This window comes from Ochotona curzoniae, unplaced genomic scaffold (genome assembly GCF_017591425.1).
Source record: "Ochotona curzoniae isolate NIBS_2020 unplaced genomic scaffold, NIBS_Ocur_1.0 contig_237, whole genome shotgun sequence".
NCBI lineage: Eukaryota > Metazoa > Chordata > Mammalia > Lagomorpha > Ochotonidae > Ochotona > Ochotona curzoniae.
Window position 1 is genome coordinate 1 of NW_024465437.1, and position 5530 is coordinate 5530.

Here is a 5530-nt window from a genome sequence, read left to right on the forward strand (position 1 = left end):
ACACGGATTTAGTTCCTGGCTCCAATTTTTGACCTGACCTTGTCACAATCTTGAACACTTTAAGGAGTTAACCAGATGGTAGATCCCTCTGTCTCTATGTCTTGTACAAATGAAATAAATTAATAAAATTTATATTAAAATAAGAGAAAAACTTTTTTTAAAGATTTATTGATTTTTATTGGAAAGATTAGGAGAGACAGAGAGGAAGATCTTCCGTCCATTGATTTACTTCCCAAGTGACCACAATGGCCTGCATTGTTTCAAAGTGAACTCAGGAGCCAGGAACTTCCTCCAGGTCTCCCACACAGGTGCAGAGTCCCAAGACTTTGGACTGTCCTCAACTGCTTTCCTAGGCTGCAAGCAGGGAGCTGGACTGGAAGTGGGACTGCCGGGATTAGAACCTGAGAACGGATCCTGGTGCGTTCAAGCCAAGGACTTTAGCCACTGTTCCAGGCCCGAGAAAAATAATTTAAAAACAAGAAGTGGCATGGCTGTTTACTGCAGCTTTTCACACACAAGTTTGAAGACCACATGATTCTTCCCAGTGATTCTAAATACAACAGCTTATTATGTGAAAGAAAACCTCATAGAACAGCAAGGGAAGGTACACACCGACTGGCAGTAATCAGGACAAGTTAATGCTACAGTATCAGTGCCCAGCCAGTGGGAACTGCTACTTAGCAATGTGATCAGAGATCTCACTTAACTCTACATGAAGAAAACAATAACATCTAACAAGTCCTAGAGAAACACAAAATAAATAAGTGCACATGGAACAAATCTTAGACTCAACCCTTCTACATTAACAATGCTTCATACACCATGGCTGCCATGTGATCAGGCAGTGCGCTGACCGGCTCAGCTGCACGGCTCTGTCTGGGACCTCCCTTTGCAACCTGTGAGGGGCCGTCCCGGAGATCCTGCGCCAAAGGCTGCTCAAATATCAGGGTAGCCCCCAAACAGACACTCTCAGATTCCACAGCCGGGGGCCCTGTGTAGACCTGGAGCAGACACCCCCTCCTTCCCTTCATGATTCGATTGTAGCACAGTGGCAATGGATGATGAGGATGGGAGATGCTTACTGGACGTGATTTGTGACCCCCAGGCCCTCAATGACTTTCTACACGGATTCGAAAAGCTCAACAGTGATGACCTCCTGGACAATGCCAGCGAGGTCCAGGGTGCCTTCTATGAAGGCCCGGGCTGCACGTGCAGGAAGCTTCCAGTAACCATCTGAACCCAGAGCCCAGGCAGCTGGCCCCCAGCGTACACTTGGACTTCCCAGAAGATGACATCCTGGGCTCGCCAGCCACCGGAGGTGGGGCGGCAGGCAGTGGGGGTGCCGAACAGCCCTGGGACATCCTTCAGCAAAGCCTGCAGGAAGCCCACATCACCGAGCAGACCCTCGAGGTCGAGGCCATGGCTGAGCTGGACCTGGGCCTCTTCCAGCTACCCATCCTGCAGCCAGCAGACGCTGGAGCCGACCCTGTCGGGACTGCGGGTTTTACTGCAATGGCCACAGGACCCAGGTGCTCTTCCCTGGCAGCTCTGACCTGCTGGGGCTGCAGGCCCACCCACCGTGCTGATGCACCAGGCTCTGGTGAAACCCCAGGATGTGGTCAACAAGGCCCTCAGTGTGCAGCCCATGTACCTGGGCAATGTGACCCTACAGCCCATTCTGGGCCTCCAGGGCCTGCCCATTGGCAGCCCTGGGGGTGCCACAGTGGCCAAACTCCACCTGGCACCCATCTAGGTGGTCGGCCAGCCTGTCATGGCACTGAACCCACCCACCCCATGAAACTGGCCTCTGCTGGCTTCTCCCTACAAGGGGCTGGCCTGGTCATCCAGAAGAACCTCCCAGCTGCCATGGCCACCACGCTCAATGGGAACTTGGTATTCGCCAATGCTGGGGCAATCAGGCCACAACTAGTGGGGCAAATTCAGAACAGCCACTGGAGGTGGCTCTGGACCTTGGCATGGCACCACTGGTCCCAGTGCCCAATGTGATTCTGCACAGCCACTGGAGGTGGCTCTAGGCCTCAGCATGGCACCACTGGTCCCAGCGCCCAATGTGATCCTGCACCGTACGCCCATGCCCATCCAGCCCAAGTCAGCAGGGGTGCTGCCCCCAAGCTGTACCAACTGACGCCTAAGCCCTTTGCACCCGCCTGTGCCACACTCACCATCCAGGGTGAGCCAGGCTCACTTACAACACAGCCCAAGGCACCACAGTACCTGACCTTCATGGCAGCTGGCAAGGCTGGCCAGAACGTGGTGCTGTCAGGCTTCCTCGTGCCTGCCCTGCAGGCCAGCCTCTTCAAGCAGCCACTGGCCACTGCAACTGGGGCGGCGCCACCGCAGCCTCCGGGTGCCCTGAGCAAGCCCATGAGCATGCACCTGCTGAACCAGGGCAGCAGTATCATCATCCCTGCCCAGCACAAGCTGTACACCCAGAACCAGTTTGTGCTGCTAGGCGCCTCCATCGTCCAGCACCCACAACCACTCTCCGCCCTGCCAGCCAATGTGGACGGCCAGATCCTGGCTGCTGCGGCCCCTCATGCAAGCAGACAGCTCATCGCCAACCCCATCCTCACAACCAGAACTTGGCGACTAAATGAGCCTGGGCACTATGCTGGTCCCACCATCGGGTGCACACAGCAGTGCCACACACATCCTCTCCGCTGCGCCCATCCAGGTGCGCCAGCCCACGCTCTTCCAGATGCCTGTGTTGCTGCCGGCAGGCAGCCTGCCCACACAGGCCAGCCTACAGCTGCGGGCCCCACCACCACCACAGTCCTGCAGGGTGTCACCCTGCCTCCCAGTGCCAAGGCCATGCTCAACTCCTCCCCCGCCAATCCCCATGGGCTGGTGCAGCAAGCAGCTCTTCCCGCTGCTATGGTGGCTGCCTCCTCCACCACTACCACCAGGGAGGTGTGCTCACCATGCAGCTCACCCCACCAGCACCCCCTGCAGAAGCACACTGGGCCTCCTGCAGGCTCAGATACAGAAGTCCCTCCAGACCACTGCCCCACCTCAGGTCAGCACCCCACAGCCCAACCCAGGCCTGGCATCCAGCCTGGAGAAGATGGTCCTTGGGCAGCCACCGCCCGCAGCTATCACGGCCATCCTCACTCAGGACTCCCCACAGATGTTCCTGCCCCAGATACTGGAAGCCATTCCACTGAAGGGCCCAGGTCCTTCCTCGACCCCCTCGCTAGCTCACCAGGCCCCACTAGAAGACAGCCCCTACCTGCCCTCCCCACATCCAGCTGTGCCGCCCTCCTGCCCCTCTCCCAGCCCCACTCTCATCACCTTTCCCAGCCCCAGAGCCTGTCCCATCTCTCCTCTGAACCCATCCTGCACCTCTGTCCCCCACCCCAGGCCCCACCAACCCTGCCAGGCATTTTTGTTATCCAGAACACACTAGGCATCCCCCAGGTGGCCAGTACCCCAGCCTCCATCATCCCCGGCCCCCTGCCTCCTCTGCCAGCTGAGGGGTCACTGCCTCCTGACCCCCACCCCACGGCGGCCTCCACTGTAGCTTCCTCTGAGATGTCCACCAGGGTGCCTGGCCCCATGCCATCTGATTTCCAGCTTCAGTTCCCGGCTGGCCAGGGACCCCATAAGGCCCCCACACCCCCGCCACACCTCCCCCTGGTCCCCGAGCCTGTGGTGCCCCTGCCACCGCCCCCACGGACCTTCCAGATGGTGGCCGGAAGCCCCAGCCAAACGCCCTGCTGGAGAGATTCCACCAGGTTTCTTCTGGAATCCTCCTCCAGCACAAGGCGGGGGGGGGGGGCCTCTGCTGCCACCCCACAGGCCCTGGCCAGCCCCACGACCTTAATGCTGGTCAGCGGCCAGGCCCCTTCCAGAACCCCCACCGCCCCGAGCCATGCCCTTGCCCCTGCACCCATGGCCAACACAGGCCTCCCTCCTCTGCTCCCCGCCAAAAGCAAAGCTTTTGCCTGCAGCATCCCAGCCCTGAGTGTGACCAAGGACCCTGTACCTTAACTGCAGCTGAAGAAGGCCCCTACACTGCAACCCAGCAAGGAGGCCTGTTTCCTGGAGCATTTGCACAAACACCAAGGCTCCATGCTGCACCCCGACTGTAAGACCGCCTCCCCTCCCTGCAGTGCCTGCTGCCCTACCACGTGTACCAGGGCGCCCTCTCCTCCCCCAGCAACTACCACAAGGTGGATGAGGAAGTTGAGGCAGTCTCCACCCAGCTACTGAAACGCACCCAGGCCATGCTCATTAAGTACCGACTCTTGCCCCTGGAGGAGTCTCACCCCTCAGCGAAGATGCTCATGATTGACCGAACGTTCATTCAGGAGGAAAACACCACCCCTGTCTTGGATAAACAGCTGGCAAAGGAGAAACCCAATGAGTACGTGTCTTCCTCACGCTCTCGGCCTCACGCTCTCGGCCTCCCGCTCCCCGCCTCTTCCGATGGGCATCGGCTGTCCAGCCACGGATCTGGGACGTCCTCCTCCACCGCCTCTGCCCCACCGCCGTCACACCTGCTCACCAAGCTTGTGATATGGCATGGCGGGGCTGGTGGATCTCTGTCTGTGACCTGGGCACAGGCGTCCTCCTCCCTGTCCTCCTCCTTGTCGTCCACTGCCTCCTCCCTGGACGCCAATGAGGATAGCCCCATGCGCTTCCGCAACTGCCCACCCATCAAGACCTAGGAGGCGTGGAGCCGCATTGGTCTCAAGCTCAAGATCAGACAGAAGGGCAGGCTCATCAAGGTGGTGCACAACAAGGCGCTGGACCCCGTGCACCAGCCGTCCCTTGTGCCCCATAACGCAGCACCCCCGCAGCGCCCACACCCGCCACCACCCCAGGCCGGCCAGATGAACAGCATCGTGGACAACAAGCCACCACTGTGCTACCCGCCACTCACAAGCTCCACAGGCCCGCGCCAACTGGGCCACGCCTGCCACTATGCAAGAGCTACCCGGAGCATGCGGCCACCGCGCCACGCCCCTGCCCGCCAAGGTGGACAAGGCCAAAAGCGGCCTCATCCATGAGCTGGCGGCCGTGGAGGACGAGCTGTAGCAGCAGCTACTTAAGGGCACCGCCCCGCCGCCTGAGCCCAACCACGCAGCTGCCCATGCCCAGGGTGGGGATGCCGGCTGGGAGGCCCCCACAATGCCACCCGCTAAGTGGCACAAGTCCCAGTCCGCAGACATGGACCAGGCCAGCTTCTCGAGTGACAGTCCGCAAGAAGACACTCTCAAGGAGCACTTGCAAAGTGCCATCGACAGCATCCTGAACCTGCAGCAGGTGCCGGGGGCTGGCCACACGGTGCGCAAGCACCTGCTGCCTCCATGCACCCCTGCACCGACCCGACGCCTACCCATCCTCCAGTTTCAAAGGTGGCCTGGTCCACCAGGACATTGAACAGATAACAGCGGGAGGCCGGGACAGCCCATCCAGTGACTGAGTTATTGCAGTCATCCAGGGCCATCTGGCAGATATGCAGGAGTGGGGCGCGTGCCTGGGGAGGGGGACAGAGGGTGATGGC

General features: G+C 59.7%; 1 pseudogene; it reads left to right on the forward strand.

The window, feature by feature from the left end:
- Nucleotides 1-1054: 1054 nt before the first annotated feature.
- Nucleotides 1055-5310, forward strand: LOC121152146 (annotated as a pseudogene).
- Nucleotides 5311-5530: the final 220 nt, after the last annotated feature.